Here is a 19,777-nt window from a genome sequence, read left to right as displayed (position 1 = left end):
ATGCCTGCCACTTTGAAAGCCCTCGCTAATTGTCTGTCAGATGAATAAATACAGATAAAATATCAGTTGGCAATTAACCCACTTCAAAGGATGAAGAACTCTATTTCTGGAAACTGTATTGAAGTAATTGGTCCATGGGTTAAATCACTGAAGTGCTTACTGGACCAATGATTGAGCAACTTTCTTGGCACACATCATAAGTGACACATCTTTGATCAGTCACCAGGAATGTGCGTTTATCCATCAAGTATGTATTGAAATCCATCTACATCCCAGGACTAGCCCAGTGCTCTGGGGGAGGGTAGCACAGAAAGAAAAAGATAATGGAGTTATGAGTCTTGTGCCCTAACCACGAGAATCTTAATGCTAATGAGGAGGAACAAATTCAGAAAGCCCATGGTAGAACCCTTGTGACACCCCCAGCTGTTCCTGGATCCCGGGACACATTTGCTGGGATGTGGATGTAGCTCAGCCAGCCAGACTCATTCTGGTCACAGTGTCTGGGGACCACATCATGTCACAAGGCAGGATGGTCACATCACTGAAACATCCAGACGTGCACTCAAGCCGTGTGCAGCCAAACCGGTGTCTGTGGGGAGATGAGTGGTGAAATCACAAGTCCGGGAACAGAGGCCACCTCAGAGACTACGCCAACTGGACAGTGGTGGGGAGGTGCTAGCCTCTTCCATCAGAGCTGTTACCGCTTCCTATCTGCCCGGATTTCCTTACTTTTCTTTCTAATGAAAGTATAGTAAATACATTTAAAAGTAACTACACATATTTCCAACGTCTTGTCCTTTACCTCCTGCTCTAGCGCACTGAGAAAAGTGAAATGTGACTCTTCTCATCTTCTACTTGTGATCCCTTCAGCTAATGACATGGAAGCTTAAGCCTGCTGGTGCTTCTGGGACAGCTTCAACATCCCCCATAGCACAGTAGCAAGGCCCCCTTTCCATCTTGGACACAGATATGATGCCTCAGGTTGTGAGGACCCTGAGAGTGTGGGAGTTCAAGGTAAAAACAAAAATATCAGTGCCTGACATCACTGATCCACCAAGGCAGCCTTCAGACTTGTTACAGGAGAAAAATCCGATTTTGCTTAAACCCTTAATGTTACTTGCAGCTAAATGTACTTCTATTTGGGGTAACAGTTAAAAAATTCATTCATATGAGGAATGATCAAGGATATATCAACAATGAATAATATATAGGAAAGAAGAAAGTGGTGGGTATTTCTAGTTGAGGTTTTATTGTTAAAAACACTATAGTATTAATTAAAATATGGAAAGTGCTTGGAATGATGCCTTACATATTCTATGGTAGGATGTGTGCCATGATTTTAACTTTTTATTATTTTCTTTATTTTTTATTATTCAAGCCTTTTTTTTCTTTGTCACAAAGACCATTCTTCATACCAAGCTATTGATAAATCTATTTGCGATTTTTCATAATTTTTGATATGGAGTTTATTACCTTTTCCTTGTGTCTTTCCTACTAAAATTGGCACCTATTTTGGGCTTAGTAACTTGTAGATACAGTGGAAACTTGGAGCACAAACAAATATCACCCAGGCCTCACCAGCTGGTAACTACACATGCACATATGAAAGGTGATGATTTTGAACTCCACATATGCTCACACAGAGAATTTCCAAGTGTCCTTCCTTTTTATTCTGAAAGTCCAAAAAAGAAACTTGATGAGCCTAGAGCTTATCAGTCAACCTTGGTAGGTATTTTCATGTCCTTGTCGTCTGTCCTGGCTCCCATAGAGTAGCCCCAGACCTCCTGATGCCCCTGAGAATTTGACTCCTACAGCATCAACTCCAGCCCCAGCTTCTGCCTGCAGTGTGCCCCACGCAGGGTATGGACCCCTACAGAAGCAAGAAGACACACTTCCCCGGTCACACTGTCACCAGGGCCCAGGACCAGAATCTCACAGACATTCTCAGGAGAATCATTTTCTAGCGCTCTGGCTCTTATTCCTCTAGTCATAGGCTCAAATCTTGTCCACAGATCAGATTCAAAATAGTTCTGCTGTTCTCTCTGCTATACCCCTTTCTCTGCCTCCTTCTCCTACCAGTTGAAAAAAAATTTTTTTTTAATTCCCCGTGGATTCGATCCCTGGTACAAAAAAAAAAAATTCCCAGCTCGGCCAGCAAAGTGCCCTATCGGATGCAGACAGGGAACACCATTTGACACTGTGAGAGTAGCTCTGCTAAGGTACCTCTTTTAGTGATCAGGCAATGCCAGTTCATTTACTGGCTATTAACTGATCCCAGTATGCCTGGCACAGGGCCAGCACTGGGGTACCACAATGAATAACTGCAGAATTAGCCTAAATCATAGTTTCCAATGAGGTGAACCAAGGAGGAATTCAAACATACTTCCTTCCCCATTGAAACAACAATATGCTACCACATTTGGATGAACAAGACACACTGCCAGCCTGGCCCCTTCAATTCCCTCCATAGAGAATAGAAAGATAAACATTCTTTTATATGTAGTTGACGTGGTTTTATTTTCATGAACTAGGAGTGGCCTTAATAGACAACAGGCCTGGTTCTTCAATTGCTGCCAGAAAGAAGAGCTACAGACAGTCTATTCTGAGGCCACACCCCCAGACTTTTAATTGACTCAGAGTTCATAGCTGCTACCTCTGGGTCTGTAACATAGTTCCCAAATGTATTGTGTACTTTCTAATCTAAAGCTTCACATTAAGACTAGTTCCCAGGTGGTCACCCTAGAATATTCCACTAGGATAAAGAAAAAGTCTCCTGGGACAGGTTATGTAACTTGTCTAAAAAACAGAATAAAATGTTTCTGGAAGAATTTCAGCAAGAGTCATGGATTTTTAAATTTTTTTTATTTTTTATTTTTTGGTACCAGGGATCAAACTCAGGACCTCAAGCTTGCCAGGCAGTCACTGTGCCAATGAGCTACATCCCAGCCCAAGAGTGATGGATTTTTAAAATGGAGAGGTAAGTCAGGCATCACAGCCAGTGCTTGTTGTCCCAGCTACTCAGGAGACAAGGGAGGAAAATCACTTGAACCTACAAGTTCAATAGCAGCATGGGCAGCATAGTGAATCCTATTTTAAACAAAACAAAACTAACTTTTCATTAACCCAAATATCTTCCCCTTCTAAGAGTTCTGGTTAACAGAAGTGTTATTATACCCCTCAAGATGATGATAACCCATTCAAAATATTGCCCAGGAAGTCCTTAGGAGGCCTGCTTCACTGTTGAATGGTGCATATTTCTACATCCAGATAGATAACGTCAAAAATTGAAAATGGGGACTGGAATGGATGTCTGTACACAGCCCATGATAAGATGTTCAACATCACTAAACATTAGAGAAATGCAAACCTAAACCATGTTAATATACCACCTCATACCCATTAGTGTGGCTGTTAACAACAACACACAGCAGAAAGAAAGTGTTGGTGCGAATATGGAGAAATCACAGTCCTTGTGCACAGTTGGTTGGCATGTAAAATGTTGCAAGCTCTATAGAAAACAGCAAGAATCCTCCCCAAAAATTTAGAAATAGAATTACCAAACAATCCAGCAATAAATTTCACTTCTTGACATAAATTTAAAAAAAACTGAAAGTGAGGTCAAGAGACATTAACATGTCCATGTCCATAGCAGGCTAATTTACAACCAGAAGGTAGAAGCAATTCAAGTATTTGTGGATAAACAGAATATATTATACACATACAACAAAATATTGTGCAACCTTTAAAAAGAACAGAATTCTGATGCACATTACAATGTGCATGAAACCTGCAGACATTATGCTAAGTGAAATCAACCAGACACAAAGGGATAGATATTGTATGGTGTCACTCATATGAGGTATCCAGAACAGCCAAATTCATACCGTAAAACAGAGGTTACCAGAGCCAGGAGGGAGACAGGAAGCAGAGGGTGGGAGGAGTTTAAAGGATGTAGAGTTTCCTAATGGGAAGATGGAAACGTCTTGGAGATGGATGGTGGTGATGGCTACACAACAATTTGAATGCACTTACCATCACTGAATTGTAAACCTAAAAGTATTAAAATGATAAATTTTATGTTCTATATATTTTGCTACAGAAATTAAAAAATTGAATAGGTATACCTAGAATTCCACTTGCATGCATATGAGAAAGGATCACCAGCCTTATTCTCTTGGGAATCTCAAGATCTCTCCCATCCCAGCCTCATTAGACCAGCGCATGAGGTTCAGCCACCACCCAGGTCTCTGCCCCAGCATCCACTAAGGGCTGTGTGGCGAGGCGGCCTTATAGCACCCAGGAGATTGATGGAACAGCGTTCCCTCCTCATCACAGCGCAGTATGGTCTGTGGCTGCATGCTGAAGTGGAATGATGTCAGAAGGTTCCAGCTGGCCTCCCTCAAAAGATAAAAGAAAATCCAACATTTTTAAGGTTTCTCTAATCTTTTGTTGTTTCAAGTGAATGCTTCCTCGGAAGGACGACTTCAGTATTTCTGGGATCTATTAAGAAGAGCATAATGAATGTTACAGAACCAGCCAAGTTAAAAAGAGAGAAAAGAAAATATTGCCAACCTGCAGAAATCCCCTCTACCCCGTTTGTACCAAAGAAGTCCTATCTTCATCCCATAATAAATGCAAATTTAGAAAAGCTCACAGGCCGGCCTGCCTCCTCAGCTAATGACAGACTCAATTATGGGGCTTAATCCTGCATTCCTGACACTCCCCTCATCCCCGCAGAACTTCCAGGGGAGTCAAAGGGCCTCTGCCCTGGCCCTGGGCGGAGAGTTAGGTATGCAGGAGCAGCGACTGGGGTGTGCTGGCAAATTTAAGGGTCTGTTCATATAACCACATGCACTTGGAAGCCTTAAATCCTCACACTTTGACTCTTCACCTTATACTAAAATAAAAAGCCACAGTTACTCCATTAAAAAATATAAAATTCCTCCACAGGAAATGAATACTAGTTTGCTTCCAATTTATGTTGGTTTTAGGTTTCTCCTTCCCTGCCCCCTTTTTACTTTTCATATCAGTGTCCAATTCTATAGAAAATATTTTCTATTAGGGAAAAAAAGAAACACACACATCATGCTGAGTCTTTGCATTTTATTTACTAAACTGGGAAAAACATCTTTGATTTGCTGCCTCTCTCTCTGCGGTAAATCAGTAGGAATTTCTTGCAAATTCACCCATAGGCTGTTCTCTCTAAGCCACCCTAGGAGGACGCCTAATGACCTCTAGCTTATTGAACAGTGGCCTTGTTTTATATAAACTAATCATCCAGCCAGCTATATTAATAACAAGGCTATAACTCATTTTCATCCTAGGCACACGCTGTGCATTATCAGTCTCCTAATTAATCCCAGGCAATTCTAGGGGCAGGTATTATTAGTCCCAATTTTCCTCACTGCTCTTCCAGCCAGAGACTGGGCAAACAGAAGGTCGTGCTCTGTGCATTCCCTGAACCTGCTCCCACAGTCCCACCTCCCTCTAGCCTGGGGAACCTTGGGAACCTGCACACCTCTCCTGCTCCCCAAGCAGTAGGGCTTCCTCCGGGAGAAAGAACCTGGGGTCAGCAGAGATCCGGTGAGCCGAGTAATGGACAGAGTCAACAGCAGCCTCTCTAGAGGCAGAAAGCAAACTCGAAGCCTTGGTACAGAGTGCGGCCGGGGCCTTTGTTAGAGCAGCAGACACTTTGGAGCATTCGCACCTGAGCCCCAGCACCTACCTTTGTCTCCTGGGGTGCAGAGAGGTGGCTCCAGGCCCCCACTAGGCTGCTGGCTGTTCCAAGTCCAAGTCTTGGGTTCAGTGTTTCAAACCTCTCCCCTGTGTCACACACACACACACACACACACACACACACACACACACACACACACGGATGATCTCAGGGCCTTTGATGATATAGTCTCCAAAGTAAGAGAGTCAGGTTCACTGACAAAGGAGCTTCCTTTCCTCTTCTTACCACCCTGGTTCTTGAAATTTGGCAAGCAAGTGTCAGCTATGAGCATGACTTCCTATAACCCTCTTCCAAAGAGGACAGAGTTCCCTGACTACCGGCACCCTGGAGCATCGGTGACTCTGTCCTTGTTGCATAGGAAAGAGCACACAGCTGAGCACCAGGAGACCTGGGTTCAACTCTAACCTGGCCATTAACTAGGTGGGTAGTCTAACCTCCCCAAGCCCAATATTCTCATCTCTACAGTGGAGATGATGACACTTGTACTGGTCCTCTGCAGAGCTTTGGTAAATTAGTGACCATCTCGGTCCCTGTAAGCTTCTGTTCCAACCAGGCAACTGACTCAGCTCTGCACCAGGCCTTCTCCTGCCACTGTCTCCTGGACAATCTTGGTCACACAGTGGGGATGTGTCAGCACTCCGCCCACTTGTTCCAGGTCTCTAGGGTTTCTGTCCCTCACCCCCACCAACTCATTCTGTGTTTTCAGCCACCTGAAGCCCTTGGAGGAAGACACTGAGAAAGAGAAGGAGGAACAGGAGAAGGAGAAACTGCTCTCAGGAAAAGCCTGGCATCTTGTATCCCAGCAGTGGGGTTCCTTGGCCTTGGGTGGGGAAATTGTGAGGCATTGTTTATTCCCGAGTTCCCCTTGCAAATCACGCCTTCCACGGGAATCCTCCTGAGATCACACCTCGCTGAGTCTCTCCCACTTCCCTGGTCTCCCCTCCCATCCCCCAGCCCCCTTTACCAGGCTCCCCTGGGAACACAGCATTACTTAGCGTTACATACACCCAGCCCAGCTCCAGATCCATGTATCTAAATCGCTCCTTGATAATACTTGTATTTCTCAAAGCCAGTTCCAAAGCTAGCACGCCCAAAACAGGACTCATGCTCCTCTCACTTTTCCAGTGATGTCCAGTGTTCCCAGCTCAGTGAATCCAACTCACTCTCCACTCCGCATTCACCTCCCCAGGAAAAATGCTAGGACTCTCTCGGAGCCTGCTTCTCCCTTCACCTCCCCCTGCCAACACACACATACACCCTATTCTGCCCCGACACCTTCCAAGCCATCTTAAAACTCCTATGATTCTGTCTTCTAAACAGCTCTAAACTCTGTAAAACCCCCTCATCACCTTCTGTCACCACTCTGTCCAAGCCACCACCCTCTTTTCAGGGTGCTTTCACTAGCTTATGTGCTTCTCTTCCAGCTTCTAGCATTGGAGATTGTTCCAAACACCAGTCAGATCCCAACATCTCCCTGCACAGAGCTCCACTGTGGATCTTCCGTGATCCTGAGAGAAGCACAGAGCTCCTCAGTGTAGCCTGACATCCTGCGTCACGCACACCCCCTCTCCTCTCTCCAGCCTCAGGCGTGTGCCTCCTCGTGCCCTTCTTTGAAGATACTTTTCCTCCCTCTTCACCTTGCTCACTCTTACCAGCCCTTCCCCTCAGCTCCACCATTGCTTCCTCATGGAAATGCAATCTGATCTCCTTGCCTAAGAAAATTCCCCATCTCAGCTTTTGGAACGCTGAGCTCTTCTTTTCCTTCTTAAGACCTGCATGGGAACAAGTGTTCGGTCAAGGGATCACCTCTGAGTGCATCTGTGTGGTCACATGACCCAGCCGCTAAAGTTCAGGTCCATGCGGCCGGAGGCCGTGCCTGTTACCCTAGTAGCACATGGCTGGCACTCAGTGAATGCCATCATGACAAAGCTAAGAAACTTAAAAACTCCAGAACCCACTGTGAAGGCTTTGGGAGGTGCATTCCCTCAGTACCAGCAGGAGCCCTGTGTCTCCCGTCACTGGGATCTCATTGTTGCTGCTGTGCCTGGGCTTGGTGTGACCTGGGGAATCAGAGGATTCTGCTAAAGATAGGGAGCTAGCTTCTCCTGAGAGAGGAACAGGTGAGACACATTAGGTATCTGTCCAAAACATCAAACTGATACTATCCCTGCCTTAAAAGGAAGAGGTGTCTGCCTCAGTGGTGCATGGCTGCAGGCCTGGACAGCTTAGTGAGATCCTGAATCAAAATTTAAAAAATTTTTTTTTTGGTATCAGGGATCAAACTCAGGACCTTGTGTAGCAGGTGGCAGAAACACCAAGCTAAATCCCCAGCCCTAAAAATTTTTTTAAAACACTGAAGATTAAGGTCCGTGACAGAGTGCTTGCTGAGCAGGGCTTCAACTCTCAGGGACACAAAAGGGGGGGGGGGGGAGGAAGAGGAGAAGGAAGAAGGGGAAAAAACAAACACTTATTTAAATTCTTTAAATCACTGAACACTTGGTTTCTCAGTTAAAAGGGGGAAGAGGCGACTGTGAAGTATGAAGTGTCTGTAGTCCCCAAGGTCTCGGCTTGACTGCACGATCTCCTTTTATTATCACAGCACCTCCATGAGCTAAGTATTGTTAGCCTCATCTGTCAGATGAGGAGACTGAGGAACTAAGTGTCTCATCCAGCATGATACAGCTTGTAAGTAGTGAGCTAGGCCTTCAATCCAGGCCTGCCTGACCAAAAAGCCCAATTTCTTGGTGTAACTCCATTTAAGGGTCTGCTTGTATTTCCTGACAAATGTCTGAAGGTTTATTTCCTTGAAAAAATGTACATCTGTGAATGTCTAATATTCCCAAATGAACTATAATTGCTTCTGCTTTATTTCTTCATGAAAATCGTCATAAAGCTTTTCTCTTGATCTAGGAGATTTTGTATTTTGAAATAGTGTGATTCAAAGTAAAGTTCATGAAGGACAAAGACCAGATAGCATTTATTTTGCTTATGCTCTGAAACCAGTAGGTGCTCAATAAGAATTTGTGAGAGGAAATTTGATCTCTCTTTGTACTGTTTGCCTTAAGACACTGTTCCATTAGAAGTTTCTGTTTCCATTTAGTTTCCTCTCTCAGCATTCCAATTGTTTTCAAGACCAAGGACTTCTTATAAAAATGAAGTAATATACTTGGAAGCATAATAGAAAAGTTTCACTTTACTCTATCAGAGTTTGGGAGTGGAAAGGAGTACATTTCAGGCGGGGTTGATGTTTTTGACCAAGAAGCAAATCCATGCTCCTTTGGTTTTCACTCCATCTGCCCCATGGAACCCATGCGGCCTGAAGTAGACAGATGCTCACCTGAAGCCGATTCTGCATGGACCTCATGGCAGGGACCACGGCCTCAGACGCCCTGTGATGAGGGAGCCCCACACTCTGAAAGAAAGGGAACGCCCTCACCTCCAGGGCCCGGGTGGCTCTGTGTAGAAGTGGTGTGCTCTGTGCTTACTCCATCAGCCTTGTCTTGCCAAAGTCTGCAGACTTGGCAGTTCCTTCCAGTCTAGTCAGATGGAGGGGACAGGGGAGAAAGCCAAACTCTCAGCTCCGGGAAAGGCTCTTGAGAACACCACTCAGGGCCAGCATTCAGACAGCACTGTATGTCCTATACAGGGCTTTTCTACATTAACTTTAGGTCTGAAGCCCACTGCCCTCTTTCCAGAGCATACTGGCCCCAGACCTCCCTCCTCCTGGTTCAGATCCTGACCACTGACATGAACTTGCCTTTGTACAGCTGTGCATTTTTTCCAACGTTCTCATTGCTTTTTGAAATGATTTAATTTATTCTGTTTGCTATCTCTCTCCCCTCACCAGAGTGTCAGCCCCAGAGGGCAGGGACCTGTCTTTACTACTTTCTCCCTGGGCCTAAAATAGTGCCTGCCATGTTAGAAACACTCACTGCAATGGTGGGTGAGTAAATGGCTTCTTTTGAATGTCCCAGTCCTATGAGGGCCTCAGGTTTCAGAAATGAAGCACTGTCCGCTCTTGTGGTGGTAAGTCACTAGCCTGAAGCCACATGGCCAACCTGTGGCAGTCTCACAACTTGAACCCAGGTCTTCTGCCCCTGGTCTGGAGTCTTCCTAGAGAAAGGAAAGTGAACTCCTCCCCAAAGCCTGGGTTATGCTGGATACTCTTGAAAGCAGGCACCCTGTCAAGGATCATTAAATGCCAACACTTTGGAGTGTAAAGTCTTACAAAATTCTGAATCCATTCCCTGTATCAGACACAAGAACTCACCTGCAGGATGCATTTAAAGGTGAGCCTGAAACTGCTTCCTATGCCACCTCATCTGTAGGTCGCCAGCCTTCTGCCTTTGCACATCAGGATCCACTCATCCCTCCCTTCCCCACTGGCCTCTGGGTCCCTCCTTCAAGGAGGCTCCAGCCTGCCTCTGGACTTTAGGCAGTTTCTCTGACATCCTAATTTCTTGATCACCTGTGCTGACATGCTCCTGATTTCCTTCAATATGTCTTTTTTCCACCCCTGGGAAATTTACGTCTGCTCTGGCATATGTCCCCATCTTCCTTTGTGGAAAGAGAGGCAAGGCGGGGGGCAAAGCCTTTGAATACTCTTTAGCAATGTCTTCTTGTTCTGTCGATAAATTACCTCTGCCTGCTCTTAGAGGCCCCATTGGTCCTTGTTCTGGCCTCTTGCTCCTTCTGTACTAGAAAAATGCCTTATTATTTATCTTAGCCGGGCTCACAATCTTCTTTTCATTCCTCACCTTTGCTTTCCTTATCATGTTTTTGCACTTTCCTAACTTTGTACTATAATTTCTCTAGCTGAATTGCTGTTTCATTTTTTTCACACTTTCTCGCTTTCCTAGTTTTGATTATTTCTCCTACCACTGCCACATCCCTTTTAAAGCTATTTGTTTGGCCTATTTTCTACATTTTGTGAATGTGTTGCTGGGTAGCGTGTATTTTCTTTGGGCAGTTTTGTTCACTTCCCTCTGATTATGCTCTTCCATCAGCGGCTGTTCTTTCCAATCTCTGAGTGCCCTTGGATTTTCTTGGTGGGGCTACTTTTGTTACCCTAGGTGAGAAACAACTCTCACATGTCCTCCTAAGAGGGTCCTAATGCCTGCTGAGCCTCACTGGGGGTGTACATTAGTTTGTTAGGATTGCCCTAGTAAAAAATGCCATGGACAGCAGAAATCCACTGTCTCACAGTCTGGACATTGATAGTCCTAGATCAGTGCACACGGGATTAGTTTCCTCTGTGACCCTCCTTCCTGGCTTGCAGATGACCACACTCTTGTTGCTTTTTCACAGTCTTTCTCTATGTGAGTACATCCTTACTGTCATGTATAAGGACACCAATCACATTGGATTAGTGTCCACCCCCAGAAATCTCATTTTTAATTTAATTTCTCTTTAAAGGCCCTGTTCCCAAAGAACAGTAACTATATCAGTCATTTTCTGTTGCTTGGACAAAATACACGACATATACAAAGGATGAAGAAGTTATTTTGGTTCATGGATTCTGAGGGTTAAGTTCATGGTTGGTGGGTTCTGAGGCAGAAGCTTCATGGTGGGAGGGCATGGCATCTCATGACATCCAGGAAGGAGAGAGAGAACAAGATCTGCCCTTCAAAGGCACACCCTCAAGGACCCACTTCCTCTGACTGGGCCCCACTTCATACTCAAGCCATAACAGTAACATTCTTGGGTACACAGAGTTAGAGTTGAAATTTATTAAATTGGCAGGAATGGAAGGAAGATGGGAGGTGATTTAGCCCACAACAGGTTGAGCAGTATACCCTGACACTGGACCACAGATCAAGAGGGAGCCAGGTGCCCCAATTTATATGTCACCAAGTTTCTCCAAGTCAGGCTGCCTGTGGGTAAAAGTAGAGTTATGCACAGTCTCCAGGGAGACTGGCAGTCCTGAAGCCCACACAGTATTCCCCGAGGTAGTTCAGTGAATCCCAAGGGTAAATCCTATGTGCCCATTAGTAAAACAAATCAGGTATAAAGGGTGTCCTGCTGGGCTGCTTAGCCAATGTCTATCTTCTGGATGCCTCTGTATCCACCAAGCACTGCTCTCAAGGCAGGGCACTGCAGCCCCTTTCTTGGGTATTATCACAGTGACTGTATCCTCCAGCCAGGTATTCCAGACACCTGGCCATTATGGCCCAGACTGAAGCTCTCACTATCTAAAAGCCACCATGGAATCCCACGTTATGCCATGCCCTTGGCCATGGTAGTGCTGCCTCGTGCCAGGAGGTTTTAGAGAGTTTTGAGTGAGGCAGTGTTTCATGTTGACTCTGTGATCTCCTTCCCTAGCTCTCCTACAGGAGTCTCTGTGGCGTGGGCCAGGTATACTCAAATGTTCTTTGCTTCTTTGCTACTGAAGGAACATACATCTGCCTATCCCATCTTCCGTCACAGTGAGGTCTCCAGTAAGGACTCCTTAATGCCGCCTGCAAAAGAACTTTGAATGGGAGAGTGGCCACTGGGCCCGTGAAGCGCTGCGTTTGTGGGGAGGTTGCCTCTTGAGGTCGGTGAGGCCTTTTACTTTCCTAAGAGTGGCTGACAGAAGAAATGAGATGTGGTCTGAGGGATGATATGACTATGAAAGACTTCCAACAGAACAAGTACCTCCTCGGACGGATCCCACTGATGGCTACCATGAGGTAGTTAATATTGTGCCAGAGAAACCACCACTGCTGGTGAAGGAAGCTACAGTAAATATTACAGTCATGTTGGTTACCAAGATTATGTTGAGGGTGGCAGTTTTTCTGACAATTGAAGAAGTCTACTTCACAGAAGAGATGAATCTGGCTATAGATGGTCAAGAGATGATCATTCTGCAAGGCGACAGACTGATTACAGGGACATGAGAGATGACTTTGGAAGAGAAAGTTTATACTCTTTCCGTTATATAAGAGACCAGTCTCCTTATAAAAGGGATCCTCCTTTTTTCCAAGAATCATCTGTAGGCCAAAAGGACTCTCCACACAGCAGATCTGGCTCCAGTGTCAGTAGTAGAAGCTACTCTCCAGACCAAAGCAAAACAAACTCTTTCCATGAATCTCAACAGAGAAATGAGGAGAGACCGGTCCAGCCGTTGAAACCTTCAAGAGACCCTTCACCTTCAAGTTCTTCAGCAGGTCCTTCCTCAAAGGTGTTAGATAAACCTGGCAGGCTAACTGAAAAGGAATTTGCTGAGGCTTTGAGCAAGTGGGCTGCTGAAAAGCTGGAGAATTCAGATGAGAGCAACTTGCTTGGGATTTCTGAGTTCCAGGCCTTCTTTGGGTTCCTGCAAAGGCTGTGCGTCTCTACCATGTGTAATGAGTCAGGAAGCAATCCTCTCCTGGGGCTCCAGGAGCTGGCAATACAAATTCCCCCAGGAATAAACAAGAAGAAGAAAAGGATGGGTCCCCTGCCCCCTATGACACATGCTTCAGGACCCACCTGGGGAGACATTAAGAAGCTCACTATCAAGCCGAACAAACTCTTCAAATCACAGGAACCCCCTCCACTCCTGAAAACCTGTTTCTTGCAACGATAGTGCATATCACATCCAACTCCAAGGCTGCACAGTCCTAAAAGCTCTCTGTGTGCTGTTCCAATGAACACATTGTGCCAAGGCCATGATAACTTCCTGCAGCAAGCCCAATACCTGACTATACTACATTCCTCTTCTCCTTAAGCCCTAGTGCTTAAAACAAAAGAAAGGGATACGTAAGATGGTTGGCTGGAGGAATAAATGGTTAAAGTCATGAAGGAGCCTACAGGGCAAAAGCACACATGCTCTGCAACGTATGGTTAACGATTAGGAAAGGAGCCAGGTGTAGTGGTGCACACCTGTAATACCAACACTGGGGAGGCTGAGGCAGGAGGATCACTGTGAGTTCCAGGCCAGCCTGGGCTACATAGTGAGTTCAAGATCAGCCTGAACTACATAGTGAGACCCTCAAAAAACAAAACAAAACAAAACAAAAGCAAAGAAAGCAAAAACCAAGAAAAAAAATTAAGAAAGGAATTGTGAGGCAAAAGCATGCATACTTTGGAATGTATGGTAAAAGATTTGGGAAGCATACTCAGTTCAATCTTTGTCCTTTTCCCTTCCCAATAAATTGCTTAGCTTAACAAAAAAAAAAAAAAAAAAAGAACTTCGAATGAACACATGTAAATATGTTTACCTGCTTGAGACCGAATGTTTGGGCCCTACCCCACCCCCAGGAAATCCCAATATTGAAATCCTAACCACAAAATGATGGTTACTTAGATCATGTGGGCAGAGCCCTCAAGAATGGGATTAGGGACCTCATGGAGAGCTTGCCTGTTCTCTGTGTTCTTGCCTACAAGAGAAGATAAAATGACAACACGGTCATTGGCAAACCAGGAAGTGCCCCCACACACACACACACAGGATCTGCCAGGACCTTGATTTCTCCAAAATCTGAGAAATAAATTTTTGTTGTCCAAGCCATCTGGTTGGTGGTATTTTCATTATGGCCCCCCAAACTAAGACACTATACCATAATGATCTCAGTTAGAATCCCCATGGCTACATAGAGATTTTGGACAAAAGAAGGGCCCAGTTCTGACACCGGTAGAACCTCAGTTGTCAACTTGAACAGCTTCCCAACTGTATCTCTTTTTTACCATAGGAAGCTGCAGAAAAATGTAGTGAATGGAAAATCAAGAATGGAGGGGACAGCAGATTCAACAATCAAGACAAAGCCTCATATGTGCCAGATGTTTTGTTATTTTCTAGAACTGCAATGATAAACATGATTGAGAATGACTAAAGCAGTTACCTTTATTTTAGGACTTAAATTCTGGTGAAAGATCCACATGAAGACATATTTTTTTAATTGCAATATTTTTGCTGATACAGCCTTTGGTGCAAATTTTCCTTCTGGATATGGCAAGTCCCTGCTCAGACTTCTTTGTCCCCCCGCTATGATCCTTCAGGACCCTACATAATTGGTGTATTGTAGTGTACTTTATCTGCTATACACACTTCCCTTTCCAGACCATGAGGTCCTCAAAGGCAGATCCCCAGTACCTAAAGTGTGCTTGCAAACGTGAGCTGCCTCAGTGGCTCCACGTGGGCTGTGGAAGCAGCCTTCCAGCTGGCACACTACACTGTCTACTGCTCAATCTTCCCGCCACTTGAGGGGCTTTGAGTTTATGCTGACTTTGAAACTTACACCTTTCTTCTTAATTCTGCCTTTTCCCAGTCCTCCTGTGTCCGGATTGCTTGCATGCTGGGTTCTCCTGCTCCATGCAAACTTCACTACCTTTGGATCGGTGACAATTTCAAGGCGATCCCCCCCGGGGCAGGGCACATGCTGTTTCCTGGGGTTCTAGAATTCTTTGCTGAGTTTTGGCTCCTCTGAATGGCTCTGTGTGGTTGCCTGGGGTCTGGGCTACCTGTGCGTCTGCTCATGACAGCCCCCACACGATCTAGCCATCTGTTTATTTTGGCTGCATCTCCCTCTTTATGTTCCCTCTTCTCAGAGAGGGAGCAGCAGCTACTCCCTTCAGTCAGCCAGAAGCCCTTGCTACCTCGTCCACTGCAGAAAAATTGTCTTTGGAACTGCAGCAGCTTTTGTATGTGGGACAGAACATCACAGTTCATTTGCTCAGGAGAAACAATAAGAAAAAACACAACCTTCTTCTGTTTTTCCCTTATGGAGTGTAGTGCCCCTACACCAACCCTCCAGGCTTTTCTGCCAACCGCCAGTGATACATCCAAGCTGCTGTTCCACCCTGTCAGCCTGGGGCAGGGGTGGCTATGGGAGAGTCCCACAGTCTCGGGTTTATTTACTTTACTTTTTGTTTGTATATACAGAGGTTTCTGCCAGTACATCGAATGCGCCACCCTCAGTACTGATACGTGTGTGATGCCTGGCCAGCACTGTGAGTTAAATCCACTGGGATTGTGACACCTTTGTCCCTCACCTGTGACCTTTCTAACCTCTACTTTCAGAGGAAAAATAGAGACTCAGAGAACCTCAAGAATTCCACACTGGACTCTTCTGCCTCTGCCTGAAGTCTACCTCTTGTGGCTATCATTGGCTTTTTGTAAATTCTGCGGTCTTTATGTTGCTTGGTCTGGACAGCAAATCAGAACTTCTGGCTAAAATAGGACTTCCAGTTCCATGTGCCCAGCCTGTGTCTGGTCCCTGTGATGATGGACACGGGATGCCTGGACGGGTGGAAAGCCACTCTGGACAGGCGCCCCCTGGAAAGGCTCCTCCCTGCTTGAGACTGAAGAAGTGCCGTTTCTATGCTGGCCATTGTCTTACCCTGGGCCTTTGGCTTCTTGCTGTGGGGCAGGGTATGGTATGAGACACGAAGACAGCCTCCAGCCAGGGCCAAGAGCACGATGAGTAGCCAGGGCATGGTGCCCACTTTGACCTCTCTGTGGCTTGCTTCTTGCTTATTAGGAGAGTTCAGCAAATCAAAATATTTGATAAGGTGATTCTTTAATCTGGGGACAAAAAGATGCCTATTTAATCCGATTTATCGGTAAAGACAGCTAGAGATTGTTTGCATCTGACCATCAACAATCCCCAAAGCTGTTCTAAAATGAGAACTTGATTTTGTGATGTGGGGAAGCCTGTAAGTATGTGTAATAAAAGAGAAAGAGCACTTTAAAAAGAGTTGGGAGCCTGTGTTTCTAATGCTAGACTCATTTCTAATGATGCCACTTTGGGCAAATCATTCTATTTCTCTGGCTTCATTAGTGACCTCAGTGGGAGCAGTTTTAGTAGAAAAACTGACATCCTAATTGCCAAATCCATAGGCTAATTTTCATTCCTCATCCTCCCTGACAACTCCATTTGGCACTCTTGGCTGCTCTTTCCTTCTCAAAACTGTCTCTGCTCTCTGCCCCAGAACCCAGCCTCTCGTATCCTCTCACTGCTCTCTGATGTTCCCCATTCCTTCTCCAGCCCCTCCTGCTCCCCTATTCTGCCCCCTAGAATTCCCCCAGGCTCCTCTTCACCTCGTGCATTGAGTTCCCAAGTGATCCCAACCGATCCTGTGGGGCCAGCCCCACCTCTTCACTCATAACTGTATCTCCTCTTCTGAGCTCTCTCTTCTCTCTCCTGGAAGCTGGTCTACCTTTCAGGAGCCCCCAGGATGCCTCTTCTACTTGCATGTGGAGCACCTCAAACTGAGCCCACTCAAGCTGAGCCCTGTGTTCTCACACATCTTCTGCCCATGTCTTCGACCCGAATCCTCCTGGATTTCACTTCTTAGGAGCTGAACTGGCTTCTTTGTTTTTCTGTTCCTAACAAGATGCTGCTATCAACTCTACCTGAGAGACCTTCCTCACATCTTCACACCATTGCTGCTGCTATAGTTCATGTCATCACGGTCCTCCTTGGTCTGAGCCAGTACGCTAGGCAGTTAAGGGTGGGTTTAGCTGACATAAAGTAAATTTGCCATGGCTTAGCCAGAGTTTGGTGTTTTTAATACACAATAAGAAATTCAGATATGGAAGACCCAGTCCCACTATCCCTCCAGGGACCCCTCCATCCTTCTGTCCTTCCAATTAGTCATCCTTGTCCTATGGCAACAGGTTGTGATTAAAATACATATGGTGAATGTTTAAGTTTTTTAAAGTTATTACAGTAAGACACACATTGCCATTAGTCCTCTTCAAAATACTCCCCCTTGCTTGGAACACACTTATCCCATCATTCTTGCCACTTTCTGAAGCAGTTCTGGAAGTCCTCTCTCATGAATATCTTTATAAGGTGTGATAAAAAATACAGCATGCTGTGGCTAAGTCCCATGTAACCGAAAGGCAGGCTTGTAAAAGAAGTACAGTGTGTTCCTTATTGACCAGATCTGGCATGGTACGACTTTTGGCTCTTCCCCAAAGTCTAAATGGCCATGAAAGGTGAATGTTTTGAATCCATTCAGGACATCAAGGCAGCCAAGTTACTGCAACTAAAGACACTCATGAAATAGGACATGTTTTTGGAGCACAGGAAAGTATTTTGGGGATAATAGCAATATGTCTTTTACTGTAATAATTTTTTAAATTTAAACATCCATTGTATGTTTGATGGAACTTTATATCATCTGTATGCTTGCTCTCTCAGGGTCTCTAATCACAATCCCCAACTTAAAACTATACTATAAAACCACTGTGATAAAAACAGAATGGTACTGGCAAAGAAACAGACCTGAGGATCAGTGGAATAGATTAGAAGATGCAGAAATAACTCCAGACATACTCAGCTACCTCATCTTTGACAAAGGAGCCAACAACCCTTACGGGAGGAAAGATAGCCTATTTAATAAATAGTGTTGGAAAAACTGGATTTCAACATGCCAAAGATTAAAACTAGACCCATACCTATCACCATGCACTAAACTAAGATCTAAATATTAAGACAGAAACACTAAACTTGCTGGAAGATAAGTTAGGTAGAACTCTTGAAGACATTGGCAAAAGTAAAAGCAGCAAATAAACGTATGAAAAAATGTTCAACATCAGTGGTCATTCAAGAGATGCAGATGAAAACAACACTGAGATTCCACCTCACCCTAGAAAGAATGGCTGCTATCAAGAAATCAACCAATAACAAATGCTGGCGGGGTTGTGGGGAGAAAGGAACCCTTCTCCATTGTTGGTGGGAGTGCAGACTGGTGCAACTACTGTGGAAATCAGTATGCAGATACCTCAAAGAACTAGGACTAGAGGTCCCATTTGACCCAGCTATTCCCCTGCTGGGTATCTTCCCCAAAGAATTAAAAGAATCATACCACAGTGATATATGTGCACCCATGTTTATAGCAGCACAATTTGTAGTAGCTAAAGCTTGGAAACAGCCCAAGTGTCCACCAACTGGAAACTGGATAAAGAGGATGTGGTTTTTTAAATAAAATGGAGTACTACTCAGCCATAAAGAATGAGAAACTAGAGACATTTATAGCTAAATGGATGCATATTGAGGCCATACTCTTAAGTGAAATAAATAGTTCACACATGGATAAATACTGAATAGTTTCTCTAGTGTGAGAAACTGAAAGTGTAAATAAGGGTTAAAATGATTAAAATGAATAATTGATAATTTGAAATAGGAAAAGGTCCAAAGGTGTAGGGGTGGTGGGAGGGGAAGGGGAAAGGGAAGAAGGGAAAGGAAAAATTATGAGAAAAGAAAAAAAATGGAAATGAAGTCTATGTAAATAGGGAAGGGTGGAGGGGGTGAAGGGCACACAGGTAATGGGGAAAAAATAAGAACCAAGACACATCATGTACAGGTACAAGCACCCAATGATAAATGTAAATGTATTGTATACCTAAAATGTACCAATAAAAGAATTTAGGAAAAAAAAATAAATGTCTGCTCATCCACATCTATACTCTGGGCAGGAAGAAGAAGGCCAAAGGGCAAATGCAAAAGCCTCCTGAATCTGACCAAAGAACTTCCAAAGAACTCTGATACATCATCCAGGGGAATGTCACTTATACTCTCTGCAAGACCGGGAATAATAGTGTTTGATTTCTGTCTTAAGCAAGGTACACTGTCTCTGTGAATAAAACTTAGGTTTTATTAGAGCAGAGACAGGGACTCCAGCCCTTGAGAGGCTACAAGGTAGGAAGACTGCAAGTTCAAGTCCTGTCTGGGTAACTTAGCAAGACCCTGTCTCAAAATTTAAAAAAAGAAAAAGAAATAAAAAGGGCTAGAGATGTAGCTCAGTGAAAAGGCCCTGTGCTCAACCTTCAGTACTGAAAAAAAGAAAGGAAGGAAGGAAAGAAAAGGAAAAAGAGAAGAAAGCAAAAGGAAAGGCAAATTCGTACAGTACTGTATAAGCAAACAACTAAGTGTACAACAGCCTGGGCTGGCCCTTGAAGGCCTGTATGGTTTCCTGCAAGTTGAGGGTGGGGCCTCTGTGTTGAACAGAGCACAGAGCCCTCCTAGAGCACATTCTACTTCTTGATCTTTCTAGGAGACCCTGGACTGTCCACATTATTTCCACATGTCCCTGAACTAACACGCTCTCCTACAGGATGTTCACTGCCAG

General features: G+C 44.8%; 1 pseudogene; it reads left to right on the top strand.

Annotated features, from left to right (window-relative positions):
* Window positions 1–12,321: 12,321 nt before the first annotated feature.
* LOC101725338 (periphilin-1 pseudogene) lies at window positions 12,322–13,286 on the top strand (annotated as a pseudogene).
* Window positions 13,287–19,777: the final 6,491 nt, after the last annotated feature.

Source organism: Heterocephalus glaber, unplaced genomic scaffold, assembly GCF_053883595.1.
Source record: "Heterocephalus glaber isolate CG9 unplaced genomic scaffold, H.glaber_assembly_v1.0 deba00001481, whole genome shotgun sequence".
NCBI classification, from domain to species: domain Eukaryota; kingdom Metazoa; phylum Chordata; class Mammalia; order Rodentia; family Bathyergidae; genus Heterocephalus; species Heterocephalus glaber.
The sequence above is the reverse complement of the archived record's forward strand: the minus strand, read 5'-3'. Positions and strand labels throughout refer to the sequence as shown.